This window comes from Cydia pomonella, chromosome 20 (assembly GCF_033807575.1).
Source record: "Cydia pomonella isolate Wapato2018A chromosome 20, ilCydPomo1, whole genome shotgun sequence".
NCBI lineage: Eukaryota > Metazoa > Arthropoda > Insecta > Lepidoptera > Tortricidae > Cydia > Cydia pomonella.
This window is the reverse complement of record NC_084722.1, coordinates 14,186,972-14,213,549: the sequence shown is the minus strand read 5'-3', so window position 1 is coordinate 14,213,549 and position 26,578 is coordinate 14,186,972. Positions and strand designations below refer to the sequence as shown.

General features: G+C 35.7%; 1 protein-coding gene across 2 annotated transcripts in view; it reads left to right on the top strand.

Moving 5' to 3' along the window:
- Nucleotides 1-8,906: 8,906 nt before the first annotated feature.
- Nucleotides 8,907-26,578, top strand: part of LOC133528971 (uncharacterized) — a 31,118-nt gene continuing 13,446 nt past the window's right edge. Inside the window, exon 1 of one of the 2 annotated variants that reach the window (XM_061866510.1) lies at nt 8,907-9,509. The gene's annotated coding sequence lies outside the window, so the exon portion shown is untranslated. The remainder of the gene's footprint in view (nt 9,510-26,578) is intronic. The other variant, XM_061866508.1, reaches the window with a different exon arrangement.

Below are 26,578 nucleotides of genomic sequence, written 5' to 3'. Positions count from 1 at the left end.
TCCCCTGCTTCACCCGCTTTTGTACAGGATTTTTTTTTATATACTACGTCGGTGGCAAACAAGCATACGGCCCGACTGATGGTAAGCAGCCTCCGTAGCCTCCAGCGCATGTAACTCCAGAGGAGTTACATGCGCGTTGCCGACCCTAACCCCACCCCCCTCGTTGAGCTCTGGCAACCTTACTCACCGGCAGGAACACAACACTATGAGTAGGGTCAAGTGTTATTTGGCTGCGGTTTTCTGTAAGGTGGAGGTACTTCCCCAGTTGGGCTCTGCTCTAGATCTGGAATGACATCTGCTGTGCTGTGCCCTACCACACAAGGCGAGATGACATTCACATTGCCCATACCTCTCTTTTGGACGTAGTTTAAGGACATACCCGGGTCCAATTCATTACGTTTCAAAGCTTCGGCGCTTTCCGCTGCTTCGCCCGCTTTTGTACAGGATTTATACAAATTCACAACAGTGTGATCTGATTATATTCCTAGGTATATCAGTAAATAGGTACTGAAATTAGTTTAAGTCCTAAACAATATTCTACAATAAAAATCATAATGATTAGGCGTTACTAATTAAATAATTATACAAGGTGCCGGCGAGAAAACAAGGTACCAGGTAGATATGCGGTACTTCCGGACGGATACGACCTTCAAACCGTCAAGAAAATAGGGTACTCCCACATTAAATGCCAACAACGCACGCCTCTGGTTTCGCGGGTGTCCATGGGCGGCGGTAATCGCTTACCATCAGGTGATCTGTCTGCTCGTTTGGCTCCTATATCATTAAAGAAAAATAAGAGTTTGTACCAATTCATTATGGGTGCCGTTCAATTTTAATACAAACTTTTAGCATAATTTCATTTAACTACTATTGAAACTCATAATAAAAATTATGTATAAAAACAAAACATATAAAGTTGTTAGTCATACTAATTTAATGACAGAATGCTCTATAATCATAAAAACATTCTTCATAACAATCCTTAGGAATAATTTTACTTGTTATAACATACATTTCGTATAATAATTAAAATATAGTACTAAATTTTAACGAATGGTGACATAGTGTTCTATGATATAAATAAATATTATAAGACATTATTACACAAATTGACTAAGTCCCACAGTAAGCTCAATAAGACTTGTGTTGAGGGTACTTAGACAACGATATATATAATATATAAATATTTATAAATACATAAATACATAGAAAACACCCATGACTCAGGAACAAATATCCATGCTCATCACACGAATACATGCCCTTACCAGGATTTGAACCCGGGACCATCAGCTTCGTAGGCAGGGTCACTACCCACTAGGCCAAACCGGTCGTTAAACTATACTTGGTATCAATCAAACTATAAAATTATACAACAATCTACTTTTTCAACTCCAAAGCTGGTCGCCGTTAGGTACGACGACGAGCGAAGCGAGGAGGAGTGTTAGGTGGAACTGCGACCATATGGGCAGAACCATATGTCTCGGAAATTGTATTTTTGCTTGTTCATTTTCACTAGGCGTTTATATGAAGTTTATCTGAATCCCTTAGGAACCACAGAGGTTCCAACTCACACTGGCCGCTGCTTTGCGGTAAAATGATATATGTCGACAGACGTAAAGTACGGATGTAGGTCAGTTTGACGCTTAGAAAAATCGATTATGTTCCATGCAAATATAATGTTTAAGTTTTTTTTTATTAATTAGTAATTCAGTGTGGTTAAACTTTCAGCAAACTCAATCAAATAAATAAAGTTTATGAACGATTTGCCGTGGTTTGATTGTGAAACCGCACCTTCAATATTATGCTGTTGGTTTTCATGAATAAAAAACGTTCTGAGTATAAAATAGTATACAGAGTGAACATTATACTGGTTGCCTGTTATGCAAATACATTACTATGCTACTAAACTATAATTACTTTCGAAATTATGCAATTCGTTTTTATTGTATTTGTTTTTATACCAAATCATAATTTCTACATATCAAAATTATGCAATTCAAATTATGAAAAATGAAATTTCGCAAATTGTTATTATTAAAAACATTACACACCCATTCATTATATCGTGCTATGTCACGATGATTCGATTATTTTGGGATACCAATAATTTTTTTACGTTGGAATGTGATCGTCTATCTTTATTTTCATCAGAATTGCATTGAAAGCATGACAAGTACTATTTTATCTCGCCACTTTAGCAAAGATTGGATGAGTTTCATAAAAAATAATAAGCTGTTATTAAAATAATTACTTGTCATGCTTTAAATGCAATTAATAGCACACGATTAGGTACTGCAAGCCTGAGAGCATTTTGACATTTGTCTGATCTATTACCGGATGATCATAATGATCATAATGATCATCCGGTAACGTAACCGGATGATCTTTTTTTTCTAGGCGATATAATCTTTGGCGAAAAACAACTGCTAGAATCCCTATACCATCAAGTCCTCTTATTTTGGCATTAATGCTTTCTTTTGAACAACAAACAATAATTAAATGTAATAAAATACTATATAAAAAGGCATTTTTTGCTTTTTTGTAGTCGTATCTCACATTCAATATTGGATCGGACAATTTGTGCTTAGGTGTAAGGTTCCGTAGCTGTCCGTCCGGGCATGACATGATTTTTTTGACGTGGTAACGTGTTATAAATTGATGAACGGTAGCATGCACGAAAAAGTGTCACGTTGTGGACAGATCTCCATGGTAACGTCACGGCCACGATGTGGACAGTTCTCCAAGTTCTTTGTATTGTACAAAATAATGATAATTCAGTGATAATAATTCAATTCATAAATAAAAGTACTTATGCAATTTTTCATCAATGTTTTCTTATGACGTTATCACGCAAAATTACTATCTTCTGTAAACCGACTTTACAGACAACCATTTTTATGTAGGTTTTATGCACAAAGACCGCTAAACACAAAAACAATTTTAACGTAACCTCCTTCCACGCTTAATAAAAGCCCTCACTTATAATGATTATAAAGCCTTCAACACACCTGTGCACGGCAAGCAATAGAATCCCACCCATAGTCTCTATTTTAAACCAGTGAAGTGACGCGCTCTTCATTCGTAAGCGCCTGACTAAACGCGTTAGTGAAATTTGCTCTAAATAATCGATCAGGCGTTAAGGAGGGTCATCGATATTGCTTTCATTAACCTTTAGGGTGCGGGGGCGTGTGTGTGGGTCTAGTCTAGTACTCTTTAAAACATTTGGAAGGGAGTTTGTATCTGTCCAAGTTCTTACTTCTGGATAAAGTTTCAATAAGAATTATCCTCTATTTTTTGGGCCGTATTTAATTATCTGTGGCCTGATTTTTTTTTACATTATTCGTAATTCTTTAGGTTAAGGTACAATAAGTTTGTCTTCTTCTCTCACTCTCACTGAGCATAAGCGTGAGCGAGACGGAAATGCGTGCCCGGGAGCGCAGATCTCTTGTATTTTAATTTAGGTAATTTTGTGTTTTAAAAACAAAAAAGTAATCGCTGTTTCCCTCAAGCATAATGTTGCTCATTTTTAGAAATAATTTTCATTTCTATTCTCTTCAAAATATATTATAAAGTTTGAAAGTGAATTTTAGACCTATGTATGTTGTTGACTTTTTTCTATCGAGCGAAACTCACAGGATGCGCATCGCTGAAGTCCCTAGAGAAAGGCCTCAAGATTGCTAATTACATTTATGGCAGCCGTATTGTGGCCCAAAAAAGCACTATGACTTTTTTAAATCCGTTTTCTGAACCTAATACTTTTTTTTTATAACAATACTTGTGTCGGGACCACGCTCTTCCATTAGGAAATAGGGTAAAATAAAAACCAATAAACTGTACATAACTTAATTAATATGCAATTTATAATATGTGTTTATTATCCAAAAAGACAAACATTAGGTAACATTACATTATTTACATTAGAATCATTAGATGCTACACCGTTAGATTTTATCGGAGCTTTTTTATTTTTACTATATCCTATTCATTTAAGCGTGCTCAGAGTAAAGGCAAGCTTCTGGAAATCCTTTTGTTTTATCGAAACATTGTACTAGTTTTTACTATTTTCACAAAAGCAGTTATTGCGGAAAAAAGTGGAAAAAACGATTCCATTATACTTCGAAACAAAAGATAGGCATTAGTATCCGCTCCACTTATTTTTGCTGTTTTATCTTTTGTTGAATATGAACTAACGACCCGCCCGGCTTCGTACGGATACAAAACCTTAATAAATTATACACCTAAACCTTTCACAGGAATCACTCAATTGATAGTCACGCATGAAAATCCGTTCATTCGTTTTTGAATTTATCGCGAACATACAGACATACAGACGCGGCGGGGGCCTTTCTTCTTCTTGGCGTGGATTTGTAATATTTGTATGTTGGTGGTCTAGATATGAGCATAGAACATTATGCAGCAAAAAGTAGCAGTAGGGACGGTTAATCACTTCTTCATAATTATACAACGCATGAGATTTGTCTGACACAACCTACGAAGTTTTAAGACCCTAAGTGAAAAAAATGGTTCTCGATATAATCCCTCTCAATCCATTAAGAAGATTTCAAGTCCACTATTCCAGTCAAATGCAAACTTTAAACCCTTTTTTCACCAATTTAGGGGATTAATACAAACTTTCAATGAACGCCATTTTAACTCCCTTGGGGAATTAATTTCTAAAAACGCTGAAATCACTTTTCTTGTTTCCTATGATTGTCTTTTTACGACATTTCAAGATCACTATTTACAAAATATTTCGTTCCCAATGCAAACTTACAACCCTTTTTTCCCTAACTTAGAGCATGAATTTTCAAAAAAGGTGATATGTATCAGTTTTCGTTTATTTGAATAAGTATAGAGGTAATGCCCGTTTACCAAGTTTTAAGTTTCTAGCTCAAAAGAAAACTCGTACCAAATATAAACTTCTATCCCCTTTTTTCAAGAACGTTAAAATAACTTTTTTTAATCTTACATTATGTTTTTCTATCAAGTTTTAAAGCATTTGTAATGGATTCAAACTTTCAACCCCTAATTAATCCTTGTAGGAGAAGAATTTTTAAAAAAGCTGAAATAATTTTTGTTTTATTCTAATAATATGCCCATATACAAAGTTTTAAGTCCCGCACACAAAAAAATGTTTGACCTCCATACAAAATTTCAACGCCTTTTTCACTACCTTGGGGGATGAAATTCCAAAAATGCTTAAAATTGTTTTCCTCTCTTTTAATGAAGTACCAATTTACAAAGTTTCAAGTTCCTAGCTTAAGTTTAATTTTAAACCTCATAAAAATTATCAACCCCTTTTTAACCCATTTCGGGGATGAATTATTAAAAACGCTGAAATAACTTTTCTTGCATTCTAATAATATACCATGATACAACGATTCAAGTCCCGCACTCACAAAAATGTTTGATCTCCATACAAACTTTCAACCCCTTTTTCACCACCTTGAAAAATGAATTTTCAAAAACGCTGAAATCCGTTTTCTTCTTTTTTAATCAAATATTTGTTTACGAAGTTTCAAGTTCTTAGGTTAAACTAAATTTTGAACCCCATACAAACTGTCAACCACTATTTAACCCTTTTAGGGGATGAATTTTTAAAAAAACGCTGAAATTACTTTTCTTTAATTCTAACAATATGCCCTTGTACAAAGTTTCAAGTCCCGCACTAAAAAAAATGTTTGATCGCAAAGCATCTAAAAACAAAAACCTTACTTTGTTAAGCCATTTTCACAGCGTAGATCGTAATGGCACTTAAGTCCTTTATACCAATTTCCAGCATTTTGAACATTTTCCAAAAAACAAAACGACAGTAAAATTATATGTAGCTATTGTACCTGCTTACAAAATTTAACGAGATTCAGTTGAGAATTGCGACCTGTAGAGGACAACATCCGGACATACGAAAGCAAATTTCCCGAGTCAAAAAGTGGACCTTCACTAACGCTTCGGTCAAAAAATGTACCTATATAAATCTCTAAATAGGTACATATTCTGAAACACAGGCCTAGTTTTTCAAAATCAATAGCTGTAGCAAATCCCCTTTGTCTTGGCAATAGATGTTCAGATATTAGTGAGCACCTTGGCCGCTCCGATATATCTAATAACAACTGTACTGTAATAGCAATAGCGGATCTCTTCACTGCGTATTATTGATTGAAATATATACCCCTTTTCAACCCTGCTACAAACTCTTTCCGTACAGAATTATTCATCGAAACCACACGTCTGCCTCGTAAACCACAAAATTGCGCAAACTTATCTGCTACACACAGAAAATTTTTATAACTAGTAAACTGTATACATATCGGTGATGAAGGCGACTTTGTTAACTGCAAGTGTAAGTTTGTCGAGATATTAGAGGCGCAAAGTTCAGCTATTTCATGAAATTATCATTAGTTGGTATCTAGAGTGTGCCTTGTGATTTATTACCTACACGGCACGTTTGTATGCTATGTTATCTGCAATAATATATACACAAAACATCATGTCACGGCATCCAGTTGGCCAACCCAAGTTAGCCCGTTGACTGCCCGATCTTCACCCATCCTTTCGAGGTGGCCAAGCCAGCGGAGACGATGTGCTTTTGTCTCACACATTATATTCGGCTTGGTTATCAGCCTTCTAACAAATAAAATAGAATAGAAAACCATTTATTGCAAAAACCATCTACATACAAGCACCACATAATTTAAAAAAGAAAATCTTATTCACTAAACACTTAAAACTACGAGTATGTACCAATTGCTTAAAGTAACATGGTATAATGAAAATATTGAGGCTGCTATAGAGACACAAAAGGTCATCACTCAGCATATGCTCTAGCAGATATATATGCTACAGCGCTGGTCTTCCGTGGAGCCCAGGGCCAGAAGATAGCTCAGAACAGCAAAGGTAATGACCAAGTGTCATTTAACGACAAACTTTCATTTTGACAATGTTTTACTCGGTAGAATTATTGATAAGTAAATTATTATTATGACATACAACATTTGCATTTTTCATTTGGGTACATAAAAAAATTATAATAAGTACGATATCGTCTAGTCATTTGACAGAGACAAGATAGGTACGACGACGAGCGAAGTGAGGAGGAGCGTGTTAGGTAAACCGCGACCTAACAGCCAGAACCGACTTTTTCTGCATCGACCGATGTTAGATTACAAAAATAAACTTTTTATGTTTCGTATTAGACATACAAAGTCATTCTACTATTTAAAACATTGCGTTTTAAAAAGTGCATTTTTAAGTTGTTTTCCAAAAATACAGCTGCTAACGGTTAGGTTGGCAAATAATACGAATTACTATGTTAAGTTGCTACTTGATCATTCGGCGAAATGAAATTATGCGAAAAATTAGTTGGGAAATGACATTTGGTAAAATAATTGTCAGCAATGATTTAGAGAACCCTTTGAAACAGAAAAAGCATGAAAAAAGTGGATGTGGAAGTGAGTTGATAATATTTTAAAATATCTATACAGATAGAAGTCAGGCACGTATTAATGTTAATATATATACTGGACCATATAGACATATAAAAAGACTCATATAAACAAATTCTCAAATGCTGGCGTAAATGCCCAGCAATGTCGTTAAGCCCTCAAATTAACTTATATTACTGATAGAACTAATCAATCAAATAGTACGACATTGACCACCGATCATGCCATCGCAATATAGCCCTTATAGCTTGTGAGTTAAGGAGTGGTACCAGCATCCACCTGTCGCAGCCAATGTGGATACATTCTAATAAGGTTGTATTTGCACGTTCTGACTCACGAATATACCTTAAAACCGAAAAGGCGATGTGGCAAAGATATGTTTATAATTTTGAACCGTATCCGTTTAACTTAAAGTCGATAGATATTAAGGAGTATTCAAAGACTGCTGTTTTAGTTCTGTGGTGTTGACGCTGACTAGGCGCAGGCGCGCTTCAGCCTTCTCCCCTTGCGAGGTCTCCCTGATTCGTAGGGTGTCTCCAATTCTATAAAATGTGAGACTGAGGTTCAGTGAAACCGGATTAATCCGATTTGGTTCGGAAGATCAAGTCAGGTAAGTAGCCGTGAATGTTGCTCGTTTCGTGCCCTCTGGATGTTTTCGAATTTGTGAAGGTTTCGGGACTTTCGGGTAAAATCTTGCTAATGTTGTAAATATGTAATTATATTGATAAGTAGTGTACTAGCTAAAACCATTTACTCAAACCCGTTATTGTTTAGGTCAGAAATATGAGAATGGTATCTCTTTTCATATTTAAATACGGGCACTTTCTACAGACATGTATTCTTTTATTATTATTTTAAAACCCTTTTTATTGTTTGTTGTGTTTTAAATTTAAAATTTGATATTTTTATTTAAGGTAGCTTTTTCCTAATATTTTAAATGAAAGTACTTGTGAAAACGCTCCAATTTCAATTGCAATTCCTTTCAAGTTACCTATCTCTTGCCAACACGGCATTTTGTATGAGACGCAACTATCATTAATATAGCATCTAAATCACAACTGAAAGACAAAAGACAAACAATAAATATTTTTCGTATATATTTTTTTTAATTTTTACCTTTTTAAAATACAATAATGCCCATAAGTTACTTGTAATGCCGTTTTCGCCGCCATTGAGTTGATATATCACTACATTTACCCACACGCCATGACTTCATATCAAGTCGAGACTTTGATCAGGTTTGTTTACGTGCAATTTGTTGCTTGGCATTGATGACACTTTAGGTACTTATAAATAAATAAATAAAAAACAGTATATGGATAATTTTTTTACACAAATTGACTAAGTCCCACGGTAAGCTCAAGAAGGCTTGTGATGTTGGTACTCAGAACGATGTAAATAATATACAAATCAGGGATCGGAAACCGGTATTTTTTGTATGGGAACGAAAACGGTATTTTTTCGTTCTTGTTAATTATTTCATTCCTAATCGGGCAATCTAATAATACAAAGTCGTTATCTAAAAACACAACTGAGTCCTACATTTTGAGTATAAAATAAACCGAAATATATGGTTATTTCGATGTTTTTGCAAAAAACCGGTTCCGATCCCTGATACAAATACTTCAATATTTTGAAAACATCCATGGCTCGGCTCACGAACAAATATCTGTGCTCATCACACAAATAAACGCCCTTACCGGGATTCGATCCCAGGGCCATCGGCTACCTAGCACGGTCACTACCCACTAGGCCAGACCGGTTGTCAAACCTGTTACTTCAGAAACATAGCGGCGAAGAAGTAAAAACAACATTTCGATGAGTTTCTTCATAATCATGTTCACATTCCAGATTAATACAAGTGCGTCTCAAACCCATGGGCACCCTAGCGCCTCACCCCAGCGCCCAGCATCCAGTACTGCGCCACCTTCCCTGGCTGCCACTTGTACTTACACACAGACTGACAAACACACAACATATCCGACGAACCATATCATTTGAACATGGAATCTAGTTGGTGACAGTGTTAGTGAATGTGCATTGCATTGGATTGCTATTTTTGCGGTGAGAATTGTATTTTTATTTTGATTAGAACGTGTTTGAGATGAAAATGACAGTTTTATTAAGGTTTGAAAACTGGTTTGTCTAGTAGGTTTTATCTATAGGCTTTGTTTTGTCAAAAGATCTCAATAACGTCATAACAATGCTTTAGAATAAAAGTGTGGGCCTGTCGAAAAATCATACCTTAAACTTTTTAGGGTTCTGTACCAAAAAGGTACAAAAGATCTTAAACTTGGAATAGTTATGAACAGCGCTAACCCAGACACATTGAAAGTATTTTTTGTATTAACTTTTACAAATGCCCAATATAAAGAGGGAGTAAATTTTCAAAGTCTAGTTACTAAGTCAAGTGCTCAAATTGAACATTTCACAACGTATTTTTTTCATAGTAGAAAAAAAATTCAAGATAATGTGACAAATAAAATACCATCTCCGAAGTTTGCCAACGAATTATTACTTTTTTTTTACATAACATTAACATACATAAATATTGCAGCAAAAATATAATCACACCTCTATTTTGATAACTGTTTGTATTACAAAAACATTTTCTAATTTTATTTGCAATTTAACATCCATTGTGGGTGTTTATTACACTTTTATGTGAGATTACATGAAAACACCTTCATGTTTACAATTTTTTTTTAAATTGATTCACATAATAAAAATTATACCAAAAAAACTAACATACACAGGTCGCGCAAAATACTTAAGTATGTAGCCGATATACCGATAGATGGCGCTGCTCACAATTATGCTTTGTATACTTCTAGTCAAAAGCTTTTCGTGTTTATTATTACATGAGATAATTGAAAGTTTGTACGGAACCCTGGGTGCGCGAGTTAAACGGACTCGTACTTGACCGTTTTAAGCGTAAAGCCTTTTTCACGCTTCAGTGATCGCGACTTAGCCTACTTTTATTAAGGATCCAAGATTCCCCCGAGGAATTCAAAATGCCTGCTAAACTTAAGAAAATACCTTACAGTGTCTACTTATTGTTTATTCATGAATTTTAGGCATGGAGAAATAAGTAAGAATGAAGTACAGTCACCTGCAATAATATGTTACTCTTCGAAGGGCTCAGAAATATGTGACACGCTCTTCTGGTTCTACAAATAAGATCGTGTCAGATATTTTTGCAGCCTTAATTGTGTAACATATTATTACAGACTGTACTCGCTCTATACATAGTTAAAAACCAATTTAGAAATCCGGTGTCACATTATTAACACATGACGCGACGCTACCCAACGCGACGCTACCCAACGCGTCGCTACCCAACGCGACGCTACCCAACGCGACAAGTCAATCAAATTGTATTATTTTCTATTTCCCGACGCGACGTCACGTGGGGAGTTCACAGGGGTCCATATTGGGTTGCATACATCTTTGATACGCATATCAACTTGTGTTATAATCAATATTGCGCATACAAACGAAAAGTCATATTATATTGTCTCATACATTTTTAGCCATAATATTTGATGACAGCATATGATAGCAGTTGTCATATCTTTTTTTGTGCTTAAAAATTATGACATAACTCATTTATGACAAAAACTCAGTTATGATCAGGAATAATTCTAACTAAGGATTTTTATGACTTACAACTTTATACATAAAGTGTTATAACAATTAAAAATATGACAAAAGTTGTTATGCGACCAAAGGGAGTCCCAGTTCATAGTGTGAACCAGGGAGCCGATTTTTGAATTTCGAGTGCTCGATTTCTTGTGGCTCCCTTCAATATATCTCCTCTACTAGGCATATAAATTCTACTCATAAATTTGGAAACGAATATAGTCCTCCACATCGTTTTCGATGACGGCGACCCCAAATAAACACATTATGGACGTTGTCTAGCGTGAGCCCTAATGTGGCTGGCCAGGCCGAACTTGCTCTTAAATACTCTATTGCACGCGTGACAATAAAGTTGGCCAGCTGCGTTGAACGTGTACACGTAGGAGGGCTTAGGTCTCTCTTTCCGTAACTGGCGTTTTATTTCTAGGCTAACGAATGGGCAATACTCGTACCACTAGATCCATTTCTTTTGCACGTATTTCAAAAATATCAATTCGCCGTTTTCCACAGATTGTCGAGTGACGACATCGGGCGCTCCCTGAAAAATTGGCGCCCTAGTAATACAAAATTTAAAATTTAATAATGTTTTAATAATGTAATGCTGACTTAATAAGTTTTAAGCAAGCTTTGCGAAAACTTATTTGTAAAATAAGATTTAGGCTTAATAAGACCCTTGGCACGTGGGGCTGGGGTCCGATGGCGTATACACTATTAAATTTAAGGAATCAGCTAAAAAAATTGTAGACGCCACCGGTTATCATAGAGCTGGCAGTTTCCTCACACAAAGAATAAGTATTTCGATACAACGAGGAAATGCTGCCAGCATCAACGGCACCATGCCGCAGGGAGATAGTTTATAATTGTTTATTTTAAGAATAGTTCTATTTATTTTTAGATTTAGATTTAAATTTTTATAGGTTACTTAGTTATATAATTCTATTTGTTTTTTTTTGTATTATTAATATATAACCTAGTGAAATATGGCTACTTTACACATTAGGTCTTTCTTTTAGCTTAATAAGTATTTACTTTTAAACGAGTTTTAATTTGAATGATACCTACGTTTTATCACACCGCCCATACATGTAAACTATAGCCGGTCAAACAAGTTTGTCAGTAGAAAAATGATTTCAAATTTGCCGCTTTTTTCTACTGACAGAAATGGCGTCACATGCTATATTGAGTAAGACAATGGAGTGATATATGGAGTGAGCACTTTACACATTTATTTTTCTATGGCAATACAGTAGCTTGGTTACCAAGTTTGCCCGTAGTTTGACACTCCATATCGACTTGACGTCTCGGGGGATACCATACTGAAAGTTGCAAGGTGAAATGTAGCTGACATTACAGCCTAATGTGACGCGAAGTTGCTAAGTTAAGCTTTTATGCTAATAACAATATCATGGCAGTAGATAACTGGCTCACTCTCCGCATTAGACGGACAACAACTCATTTAGCAAGCTATTTAAAGTGCAAGTACCAAACTTTTTTTGTAATATTCTAGGTATGACAAATTTTTCGACACCTTGTACATAAATAAATATTCAAAAAATTAAAAGTGTAAGTCAAAGTGGACAAAAATATTTTTCACTTCAGCACCTCGAACAAGCCTACTTGTACTCGAAAGTGCCATTTTCCTCACTCCAGGGAGTGAGAAAAGGGGAGTGAGAAAAGTTTTCGTCATAATGATGATGCTTTTCATTCATGAATGTAAAGAAATGTTATAAAAAAAATATTAACTTTACTTGATGTTGAATTATGTTCTCACTACTCACAAACCTTTAATATGTTCTCACTACTGAGGTGAAAAGTTGTATGTGTCACACGAGAGCAAAGTTATTTTACATGTCGTGTTTTTGAGTCCCTCGCTACGCTCAAGATTCTAACTTAGAAGCACTCGCTTCACTCGTGATTTAATTATAGAATCTTTCGCTTACTCAGGACTGAAAATCAACACGCAAGAAAAAGTAGAAAAACCAACTTTACTCTCTTGTTGCACAAATAACTAGTAAACACCTTTTTTACAATAGATGAAATGAAAGACGATGGAGTGTGTGTTCCGATTTTTTGGGTAATTTTGACAATAATATTCTTGTTCGAACGTTCGTCGTCACAAAGAAAATGGACGACAATAAACTTTACCTGAGCTAAGTAACTTTACTTTTTCAACACCCCCTTTTTTAAGTGTCATACTATTGGTCATCACTTTTCTGTTATCGCCTCACCGCCTGCAAAAGATTTAAAAGATTTTCGCCCTTAAGAGGCTGTCAATACCTAAAGCGCGCACACTGACTATTTGTGTCGGAGTAAATGAGATAGCACTGTCGCATGTTACTGGGCCTGGGCAAGGGAATAATAAGAAAATTATTTAAATAAAACAAACTGGATTATTATTATTAGTGTAATATTTTACTCGCTAGCGGTTTAGATATAAATGTTTTGAAATTGTGATTTTAATTGCAGACCCATAAGTCAAAACAATAAAGACACAGAACCGTTTAATTGTGATTTTAAGACCAATCTTTGCAATTATTTTCTATCGAGCCTATTTCGTTCAATCATGTATCGAGTACAACCACGGTCTTTGAAATATAATTAATATGAACATATATTTTTCTTACTTGACTAAAACAAATAGTCTTTCTTAAAAAACAGTTTACGTAACATCAATTTCAAGGACATTGGGTGTTGACAGCCCCTTAAGGTGGTTCACCGCGAATGTCCCCGATACTACTTTGTATTCTTGAGCCATAGTAGTACCAATTATTATATTCCTATAAGTAGTACCATACCAATTCGTGCCGCTTCTGAAATAACGCCTTGAAACCCTCGGGTGACGTGACCAAGTCGTGATGTACAGTTAAGGAATAGGAAATTAATTATAAAAACAAAAAACCCAACTGCTACATATGGTTTTGAAATGGCCTGTTCACTTGCTTTCATTTGATACCTTCGAGCAACACCAGGAAGGGAGACGGCATTCATACTATTTCCCCTCTGCCGAATAGGTACGACTGTACCTATGGCGGTGCATGTTGTGACTCGTCCGTACACAAAAAGAGATCGAGGTGTGCAAGAGTTGTCTTTGACGTGTGCCATTTTGACTATGTATTTGTGTCGTCATTACAGATTGGATTTTGTATGTAGTAAGTGAGAAGTAGGATTGTGTGTGTGTTTCCCCTCGCAAAAAATGGCAGAATGATTTGTTCGGTAAGATATCGCTTAGGCTCCTCCCTTCCGACGTGTTCGAAGCCGGTGTTGCTCGAAGTTTTATATCCATATAGAACGCCCATGGCCCTTTTTCATACGCGAGCGCTATTTTCCAAATTTATATAGCCTATGTCACTACCTCAATTCTGGCGATTTTAATGACACTTCATATGTCAAAACCATCCAGTCGTTTGGGCTGCAGGGCGTGCCAAAGAAATAAATATACATACATCACAGAAAACATACATACTTACGCTCGTAAAACATTACCCTCCTTCTGACGCTGTCGGGTAAAAGTAACAATCATCAATAATAAACGCCAATCGAAAATTTAATAACGTCTGAAAATGATCACGTGACTTTTCGTCTTCAATTTTTATTTTCAATTGGCTTTTATGATTGTCGATTGTCTTCTTGACATAACTTCTAAACATGTCAGGCATGCTGAAAATAAGGTGATTTATGTGTTGTCACCGCGATTTGTTGCAAGAGGAAACGTCTTTAACACACTGTATACTCGCATACACTGATGAATCTATCACTGTCACGCTAAATCATCCGATGCCGTGTTGGTATGTGAATCTGCGCTTCACTTCGCGAGTTCGCCGCTAGCGTGTAGCGAGTTCGCCGCGAGTACGCAACCATATCGCCGCGAGTGCGTAACGATTTCGTCGCAAGTGCGCAACGTATTTCCAATCCCACTATCTTAGTAAGTAAGTAAGTAAATATTCTTTATCGTGCACCATACAGTTAAAAAAAAACACTTAAAAGATAGGTAACAACAGGCGGTCTTATAGCTAAGAAGCGATCTCTTCCAGACAACCTTTGGGTAGCAGGAAACTATGAACTTACAACATTGAACGGGTAGTGCCGATATACAATTCAACAAAATGAAGACGCAAACAATATAATACATACCTACATGCTAATAAAATAAATACATATATACATACATGCATTATATATAATACAATCATAAATAAAGGCAAGTTAAGGCAGCGAAAGGTAATGAGTCTTCAAAAGATTTTTGAAAACGGGAAGGGATTTAGCACGTCTAATGTCTAATGGCAAAGCATTCCACAACCGAACAGCACGAAAAGAAAAAAGTTGCTATAAAATTTTGATGATGAAGGTGATGGAGCAAGGATTTGCTTCTCCGCACAGCGGACCGAGGAAAGATAGTTGAAATGCTTTTTAAGATATAGAGGGGTAGAGGGGTTGAAAATAATGTTATAAAGAAGTACAAGAACGCACAGTACGTAACGAAATCGTTCTCTCTGACTAGATTCTAATTGGGCCTGAGATAGTGTCACTATAAGCAGGTTACGTATACCAATAATGTTCGTTCGTAATCTTAAGTCAATTTAAATGAGGAAAATACTAACTACTGGGAACAAAAAACACACACAAATGACACAAATCATATACATTAAAAATCATATTCAAAATAGCGTCATTATATTTTTATCATGCAAAATCATCACAAAAACAAAAAAAAACATCACTTTAAACTCAATTCTACCAGTCAACATAAGGAAACAACTCATTGCATCAAATCACGTTGGTAGTCTTGTGGATAAAATACAACTTTCTCGTCAGATTTCAATGTGTAAAGCGAGTGTTTACGGGCTAATTGTGGTGAAAAATAAATAAGTACCTACTTACTTATTTTTAAAGAAAAGAAAAGCAACATGGAAAAGGAGGACAAATAAAATATTGTCGGGGTAGGTAGTTAATAATATTTGAAATTAAATATCACTTAATTCAAAGTGTGTTAAGTTGTGTTTTATACGTCCAAGTTTAGAAATAGCATTAAGAATTGGGTACATTTATATTTAAGATAATTTATTGTGAGATATAAAAAGGTGAGGGCCGTGTGGTCTACGAACGCGGGCGAAGTTGCTTATAAAACAAAACTTAAATATAAAAATATAAATATTTAGAGACAATCTTACACAGATAGACCTACTAGGCAATGATATATATACGTATATAGTAAACACCCCTATAATGGAAGAGGTACCAATAATGGAATGGTACAAATCCTGTAAAACAAGTATTTACCATCAGTTTTTAATCGCTGGCAACATTTTACCATAAACAAGAGCCAAAGAGCTGCTTAAGTTTAATTTTTCATTGATATTTGTTAATTCGAAAATGAATGGCTTTCATTAAATACATAGAACACATAAAGGACGAATTGGACATTCAACTTAAAAAGAGTAAAGCGTTAGAAATTTTACAGGTGTCGGTGAAATATCAAAAACACTCCAAATTTTCTCTTAAATGTTCCATGATTGGCGCCGTTAACATATAGATAAATATAATATATAAATACATACAAAACACCCATGACTCAGGAACAAATATCAAATCAAATCAAATCAAAAACAATTTACTTCGAACAATGTCTATATTATGTTAGTAACATACTACCTAATACTTAAATCTAAGGTTAGTATGACGTGACATTAATACAATCATTAATACAAATATCAGTGTTCATCAGACAAATAAATACCCTTACCGGGAATCAAACTCGGGACCATCGGCTTCATAGGCAGGGTCACTATCACTAGCCACTAGACTAGACCGGTCGTCAATAATTAACATAACAATAAAAGATCTCCTTTACGTTCTATAATTTATAGACTTATAGATTTATAGACTGTATTGTGTAAAGGCTGGATCAATGTCGGATTACGCGCGATGCACTCGCTCTAATAAAGATCCTATCGTTCGCTGGACGTTTCAGTCTCAACACCCACGCCCTATTGATTTTAAAACGCATTTTTCTGGAATCTGTCGACCGAATAGGTTCACTTATACTGTCTCATACACTTTTATAACAGGGTATAAAAATCGTAATAAAACTTAAGAGAAGCACTTATTTTATAAGAACCTCGCAAAAATGATGGAAAGCTACTAAAATATATATATATATATATTATAGGACATTATGACATAAATTGACTAAGTCCCACGGTAAGCTCAATAAGGCTTGTGTTGAGGGTACTTAGACAACGATATATATAATATATGAATATTTATAAATACTTAAATACATAGAAAACACCCATGACTCAGGAACAAATATCCATGCTCATCACACGAATAAATGCCCTTACCAGGATTTGAACCCGGGACCCGGGACCCGGACTAAAAGGTGTACTTTCATTCTCTAGCCGCCCAGAAGCCTCTAGAAAGGTCAGCCATTATATTTTATTTAGAATCTTTATTTTTACAAATTTAAATGTGATTTATTTTTCAAGTCTTAATTTGTGGGCGGCTAGAACTTAAATCGATGTAAATTTTACACTCTTGCCTAGGCCAGACGATTAAAATAATTATAAATATTTTTCTATTAGTATTCCACTATAGGTATCTTGAGGAACTCATTAATATAGTCTTCGATGTAAAGTTGCACCATAATCATATAAATACTTAATATTAAGTAAACTACATTATATCGCTTTTCGCGATTTTTCGCACACCTCAATAACCGAAAGGACCCTATATATAGGTGCCCCGTGAAGAAAATTTTGTAGGTAGGTATTGAGAAGTCAAAATGGTACACAGAATACAATCTGGGTATACCGGGTATACCGAATATACTAAGGGTCTGTTTCATAAACTCTGGGTAAAATATTGGATATCTAATCAACAAATAAATTAACTGCCAGATAAAACTTATGACTCTATCTGCCAGTTAAGCTTGTTGGTAGATAGTGAAACGCCAACGATGAATTTATACGTCAGATAAGTGGCAAGTAGCTTATTCAGGACTTTACTTGGATATTGTGAAACAGGCCCTTAAATAAAGCTAAAAAAATCAGAACATTCCACATTCCATAAATCATTTTAGTACCATCGTTACAGCTAGCGGTTAGTAATTACATTAAAATCAAATTATAAAATAATAAATAACACAGCTCTACAAAAAAACACTATTTTTTTGTTGCCCTGGATATCTGTGCGAATTTATATGTTTTCAAGTGCACAGTTTATAGATATATTCACAAAAGTTATGAATGTGCTCTAGTTTTTTGATTTCAGCATATTTCGTAGCATATATTTAGATTTTTTCAATATAAAATGAAAATATGGAGTTAAAAAAAGTAGACCAAATCTTCCAAAATCATTGATAGTTTCATAAATACATCGGAAATCAATCTTATACCAGAAGCAACAAAACCATTGTTGACCAGTGTAATTGATAATATTGACATAATAATTTCAACAATTCAATCACTATTCATAGTAAAATTATTGAAATAATGAATATAAGAATATAAAAATAATTAATAAGTCAAATTAAAAATAAAATAGACTAGAATAAAAATTAGGATGGAGAGCAATAGGTAGGTACAAGTATAATAACCGGCCAAGAGCATGTCGGGCCACGCTCAGTGTAGGGTTCCGTAGTTACTCTTCCGTCACAATAAGCTAAACTGGAGCTTAAAGTGTTGTAAATGGTACCTTTCACCCGAGTTAAACAAATAGGCAAATTTGCATAATTAGTACCTAATTAAAGTAAGTCTTTTTACTATAAAGGGAAAACTTTTTGCGATAACTCAAAAACAGCTAAACTGATCATGTCCGCTATAGTTTTCATTTAATGTCTTTCTTAAGCTCTACTTCCACGATTTTTTTCATATTTTTTGGACCTATGGTTCAAAAGTTAGAGGGGGGGGGGACACATTTTTTTTTCTTTCTTAGCGATTATCTCCGAATATATTCACTTTATCAAATAATGTTTCTTGAAAACCCCTATTAGTTTTGAAAGACCTTTCCAACGATACCCCACACTCTAGGGTTGAAGCGAAAAAAAAATTCACCCCCACTTTACGTGTAGAGGAGGTACCCTAAAAAAAATTAAATTTTTAGATTTTATTGTACGACTTTGTCGGCTTTATTGATTTATATATCCATGCCAAAATTCAGCTTTCTAGCACTAACGATCACGGAGCAAAGCCTCGGACAGACAGACAGACAGACAGACAGACAGACAGACAGACAGACGGACATGGCGAAACTATAAGGGTTCCGTTTTATGCCATTTGGCTACGGAACCCTAAAAACGACGATATATTTTAATTAATAATTTTGACCCATATACGCAGAATGGAACTATTTGGTCTGTCGGCGATTACCTTCAGTAAATTAATTACCTATATGAATAATATGGTATAAGTTATATAACGCCAAACCCTTTTTCCTTCTCCAATACTTTCCAAGTCACTTCCCCAATTTGCCGGAGCGCAGCGTCATCACTATTTTCAGCTCAATTTGCCGTATTGCGGTTCACCCTCCAGCGAAGCTCGTTGAAAATGAGCGGTAATATAACGCACGCAAGTAATAAATACATACGTTACTTATTTATATACTCGTATATCACACGCATTTATATATGTAGATATGTAATATATCAGACGCTTTAAAATAAATATTATGGAGAAATGCTGAATTATACAACCTAGCCACACAGAACAGAATAGGTATGTCAACCTACACAGTAGTCTTAATATTTTTTTCATTTCTCATGATCTGAAAGTGGGTCGTGGTTGTTCTAAAAAGTGTGCAGAAAATGATATATGTATTTATGCTCTAGAGCACTGTACTTTTTTAGTACGGTTATTTCTCTTTTTTACGATAAGCAATTAAGATTTTGGTTTTAAATGGATATGTTGTAAAATTTCCAATTCTTCATTGCATAAATAACGTCTTAAGGACTGCAATTTGGTATTTTAATTTGTTGCATACGTATCATACTTTTTTGTATATATTTCAACATTTTCAACGCCGTAATAATATAAATGAAACGTTTATTTACATTAATTATTTCAGTATTCGCCATCAGTATTTTCTGCTCAAATTACCAAATTGCGATTCGCCCACGAACGAAACTCCATTGAAGATAAAGCCCATTCTGTCTACGCTAATTTAAAGCACAGAAAAAAATCTGTATAAGGGATTTTCAAAATTCATTCCACAAAAAGGTCTATTTTGCTCTATCTATTTTGTCGAGGATGTGATGCAGATACTTTAATAAATATTATGGAAGGTGCAGGTAAGGAATGGAATCTCTATGTACCAAAAAGTGTCATCAAAAAACCTTAAATAGGTGGCGCTACAATACCTAGAATACTTTTAAAAAAAACAAATCATAGACAGCGCACTTCACTCCGTCAATAACGCCTAGGTTCTTAGCTACTCTAGCGCTACTCTGGAGAGATTTGGAACTATTATTTATAGCTGACAGCGGGATACTTGCAACAGTTCTACCATAAGAGATTTCACTCCTTTTAATTCCACACTCCATAATAAATATATGTATATAATACAGATTTGCTATACCTACCTGCTATTACTATGAATTTAAAGCTAACTTCTCAAAGGCTATCATGCCAAATAAAATTTACAGGATTTTTAGATTTATCAGAAGCTAAAAAAAATAACGTCATGATCCGAAACTTTTGAAGAAGAATGCCCCAAGTAACTGGGCCATAAAAAACCAACAACTTTCTTATTGAGTGCTAGACGACGTGTTAGAGAGATAAATTATCCAACTGGTAAACGAACCTTGGATAGGTACGGATAGAAAATTGTATATTCCGGTTTTTAGATTGAATTATTAGGTACTTACTGTTAAATGAGTTTCATTTGTTGTATTCATAGAAAAAAATTAAAAAGTTTTATTTACTATTAAACTAATTTTACGATTTACACTCACGTGATTTTAGCCACTCGCGCGACATCTTTCGGCCTCCTTTCTCAAGCACTAATAGTGCGAGCAGCGATCACGACGGCCGTGCTACGCGTAGGTCTGCGCGCCGCGTCGTACGCTAGTTAGTTTAATGTTAGTCTTACGACAGTTTAAATTAAAACGATTTATTCAACTTTAAATCTTCGTTATTATTGTCGCCAACGTGCAGCGCCACCACTATTTCCTGCTCAATTTGCCAAATTGCGGTTCGCCCTCGAGCGAAGCGCCGCTGAAGATGTGCACTAATGATCGGAGAATATTCAAGCTGCCTACACATGAGGTCAATACGGCTGTGTGGCTTGAGGCACTTGAGGCCTGTTTAGATACATACAACCAGTGGGACAGCACTCCTTCTTTCGGGCATTCTCGGGTCAGCATTGCTCCAGACAATTATTAGGGTTGGCACAACTTGACGTCCCTATGCGTTCACGACCACAGATAAGATAATTGAAGATAATAAAAGAGAAATTGACTTGAAGTTTGACAACCCTAAATAGCCGAAAGGGATAGTGCCATACATTAGAAAGGGTCAGCATGATTCGTCCCTGAATCGCTGTCAAACTTCGGTGTAGGAAGTGTCATTTCTGTACGGTAGTACAATTTTTTATTCTGTGATACACCTACCTACAACTTCAGCGTAGGATGTTGTTTAAGTAATAAAAAAAGGTATTGCTTCAATCGAGTCCACGAGGCAGACTGTGTGGGGGTTATAGGTTAAGGAAATCCTGTACACTTTTTAGTAAATAACCTTCCTTTTAGGTATTGATTATTCTATATTGCGATTTCGTAACTCCCACTGAAATGACTAGGTACTTGTAAAGTAATAAACTAATAAATGCGAGTAAAAAGGATTAGCTAAGTCTAATATGCTCATGTTGTGGGATGCCAAAAGATAATGTGTAGGTATAGGTACCTACATATTGTCTACCTACCTCTATTAGACAGATATCATCCAATATTTTGACTTTTCATCTGGTAATAAAAACAAAACAAAATTGTGACCGCGGCAGGCAGAACGTCCACTTTGTCGCGTGCCATAAGGACGTGATTTGCTTGTATCTTTAGACGAATAACCTGACAAGGCGTCATTATGGCAAACGACAAAGTGGAATGTTTTGCCAGCCGAGGTCACAAATATAAAATCAGAACTCCATTAGATTCATTAGACAAATCAATTTATCTTGGAAGGTTTTGTTATATTGCTCCATCTATCTAAATAAAACCTAGTTTATACTAATCAATTATCATATTAGCTCTTTGAGCTTTAGAAATATGGCAGCAATAGGCCCACATAATGAATGGGCTCGCAAGTGGGACGCTAGACACAATCAGTTAAGCCACAGAACAGAATTAATAATAGTACTACTGTATAGAAAGGAAACTTCCCACAAAGCCGAAGTTTGACAGCGATTCAGGGCCGAATCATGTTGTCCCTTTCTAATGGAACTATCCCTTTCGGCTATTTAGAGTTGTCAGAATTCATGTTATTATCTTATCTGTGGTTGTGCTCGCAAAGGGACGTCAAGTTGTACCAACCTGGTTAAGCTAAGTTTTTTCTTAAAAAATATGAATACGAATGGAGATTTCACGCTGTTTTATATGATAGACTGAGACGAATGAGCTTTTGAGAAACAAAATGTCCATGTGTCATAGGAACATGGGAGATAAGCGGTGTATTTCTGGTGAAGTTATTTTGATTTTATTTTACATATGTATAGATGCGAGTAATATGGGACATAACCGCGAGCCACTGCATTCGCTCGTCTCTTTACCTCTAAATTCTTATTCTCTCTTTCTTATTCTGCTCGTAAATGCCATTTTAGCGAATAGATAAGTATGTAAATAGACAATTTTCAAATGGCGAGTTTAGCTATCGTCAGCATCTCAAAAACAAATTAACTTAAAAAAGGCAACTTTAGGTTACGATTATAAAAGGCACGTTTGCATTAAATTGTCATTGAAAATACTGCTTTTTGCCTTACAATTAGCAGGACAGCGCTCTTCTTCAAATAATGTCAATATGTGGCTTTCCATCAGAAAAGTGTCCTTATTCGAATGAAGCATAAGGACTCTTCTCTGTGGAAAGCCACAAATGACTTTCAAATGTTTTACATTATTTATTAACAATAACAAAATACATAATGGATATATACAGATGATTACTATAACTAGCTTATATCTAAAATAGGCCCTTGAGGCATTGTACCAAGGATGCTGGCGGCATTTCCTCGTTGTATCACAATACTGATACGTTGTGCGAGGAAGCCGCCAGCTCTTCGGTCACCAGTTACGTCAACCAGACGTTTCGCGATTTCTCCAAAAAACTTGTGCGCGCTGGGACCCCATGGACCTAGAGTTTCAACGCCAAATGGTACAAAATGGTACTCTCTACTGAGGCTCTTATATTTATTACGTTTCAAAATTTCGGCGCTTTGCGCTGCGCCCGCTTTTATATACCTTAGTCCGTTGGAGGTGGGACGGTGCCAGTGTGTCTACGCAGGTAGCATCCCACACTAACATCCGTCCCAAGCTCCAAGGAACCAAGGACACCCCATCAGGCCTCTTGCCATAATCCCTGATAATGCCAGTCGGCTCAAGAAGAGCAGGCACATTGATGGTGGCAAGAGATCGACGGATTATGTCATTAAGCGACACATGTCTTGAAAAACGACCTGCACTTTTTTGACAAGATAATCCATGGTGTCCCAGTCGGTCCACGTCCGTGCCACAAGAGCATATATGTGGCGTACATACCGAAACCCCGAGTCGCAAACCAGTCGCCAGTCTTAGGGAGGCAGTAGCCGGCTTCCCTCGCGTGATCTGGACCTGTACAGTTGTTTAGAAGAGTATTATAAGTTAAATCACAGTAAATATTATCCCAGCTCCTTTTTAATTTTGGGTTGTCTGGAAATTGTTTGCCCGGGCAAGCAATTTTTCATTACTAATTTTGTAAGCTCCACGCTACGCTTCATAGATTTTGTAGTGGACCGTGAAAAAAAGCGTATTTGAACAATTGGATAATCTTAAAAAGTCGGGTGGGAATAGTTGGGATTGTTGGAAAACAAAAGGTCATGGGCGGGTAACCTTGTCTAAATGAGGTCAGACGATGACCTAACCTATTCTAGGTCGATCTCAAACTTGAAGGGACTTATTTACTTAAAGTAAACAAGCCCCTTGCTTAACTTTAAACTTTTCCTTTCCACGATATACCTGCAGAGAACGCACGTTACTTTTCCCTATATTGGTTTTTAGTTTTACGAGCTTATTACGCACGCATTACTTTTTTTTACTGTATGAGTGTTAGTTGCCTGTTGAAAAGTACGAACACTACACAGAAAACAGTATGCCTACACATAATACGCACACAAACAAAAAATATCGGTCGGACAGCCCCCGTCAGCTGTCCGACCGATATTACCTAACATGTCTGAAATTATTATAAATGCCGGATGGATGTCGGATGGCCCCTGATAAGAAAGACAACTGTCCACCCTCTAGCCTTGTGGCATGAAATCTGCCCTTTTTTGGCAATAAAGACACTAAGATGTTTTTTTATCAATGAAGATTTATTAAATGAATAAATACATACAGAAAAACACATATCGGATCAGACAATGTGATGAACTTGAACGCTTACGCTTGTTAGGGTTCCGTAGCCAAATGGCAAAAAACGGAACCCTTATGGATTCGTCATGTCCATCTGTCTGTCCGTTTATGTCACAGCCACTTTTTTCCGAAACTATAAAAACTATACTGTTCAAATTTGGTAAGTAGATGTATTCTATAAACGGCATTAAGATTTTCACACAGAAATAGAAAAAAAAAACAATAACTTTTGGGAGTTCCCCATACTTAGAACTGAAACTCAAAAATGTTTTTTTCATCAAACCCATACGCGTGGAGTATCTATGGATAGGTCTTCAAAAATGATATTCAGGTTTCTAATATAATTTTTTTACATCTGAATAGTTTGCGCGAGAGACACTTTCAAAGTGGTAAAATGTGTCGTCGTCCCCCCCCCGCTGTAACTTCTAAAATTATAGAATGATAAAACTAAAAAAATATATGATATACATTACCATGCAAACTTCCACCGAAAATTGTTTTGAACGAGATCTAATAAGTAGTTTTTTTTAATACGTCATAAATGGTACGGCACCCTTCATGGGCGCGTCCGACTCGCACTTTTTGTTGGCTTAATCTAATCTTTCCGCTGAGGGGGACAGAGAAAGGCATATTTTATTCCCCGTCCCTGAAACCGTCCTGCAAAAAGGGTTGATGTAAATCCCTATATCCAATATACGGTTTTCATGCGCGACATAAGCTCTCAAGCCCCACTGTCACGTAGAACAAACAAGACGTGACGGCGAACCCTTATATCCTGTGAGTGCACTATATACATAGCATCGGGCCCGCTATAACTGACAATTCATAAACCTTATTGTAAAGGCGTAAGGTTCACCGTTGGTTAAGTGTATAGTATCGCCAGTAGAGTTGACGTGAATGGTTACAGCTACACAGAGTGCTGAGTACCTACCGCGACTCACGTTCGACGTGTTGCCTTCCTGTCACACTGACGTACGAATTTACGAGTGCGACAGAGAGGCAACACGTTGAACGTGGTTCGCGGTAGGCCCTCTGAACGCAAAAACAGTATTGAATGAATTAATAAGTGCCTATATGCTTTATATATATCATTGCATATTATAGTCGAAACCATTTCTACATTTACTAGATTCCTTCCTAAAATAATTTGAAAAATAGAATCGATTATTATTTCTCTTCTACGATTGATATTTCTTGTATTTAATTTAGTTATTATTAAATATTTCAATATAAAATCTATAATTTATTTGATTTTGAAAGATACAGAGACTTTGACGTCTTAAACTTACCGTATTTAAGGATAATACTATCCTTAAAATTTCGTATGAAATTACAAGCAAATATCAGTGTTCATGAATTATGTATAATCTGAACTAAAATTAAGACAAGACTAAATATATCTAAAATAAAACTATAGCATAGTACCGAAAATTGTTTTTTAAATAATATTGATTGAAGAATATTGATATTTTATCTAAAACATAGTTTTGTACCATTGGAAGAAATCCTCAGAAAATGCTTGGTTATACGAGAACATATGCATCGGGGCCCGTAGTGACAAGCGTAAACCTACGCTGTGGCGTGCGTGGAATCCTAACTAACTGGTATGGGATGGGGAGGGCCATAAACAATGCACAATGGTTTCCGTGACCTTTGTATGTAGCTATAAAATATTTCCATATTAAATGTTAATACCATCGAACTAGGACAAACGTCGCAATCTCGTGATATGAACAGCCTTGAAAATTTTTAATTTCTTAATTGCCCCAATATCTTAAGAAAGCCCGTTTAGAATAAAAAAATCTTTTTAATAACACATTTTTTTAAATGTTAGCTAAGCATAATAAAAAGGTCATTATAGTTTATTTTATTAAAATAAAACTACAAAAATTAAACTAATATTAAT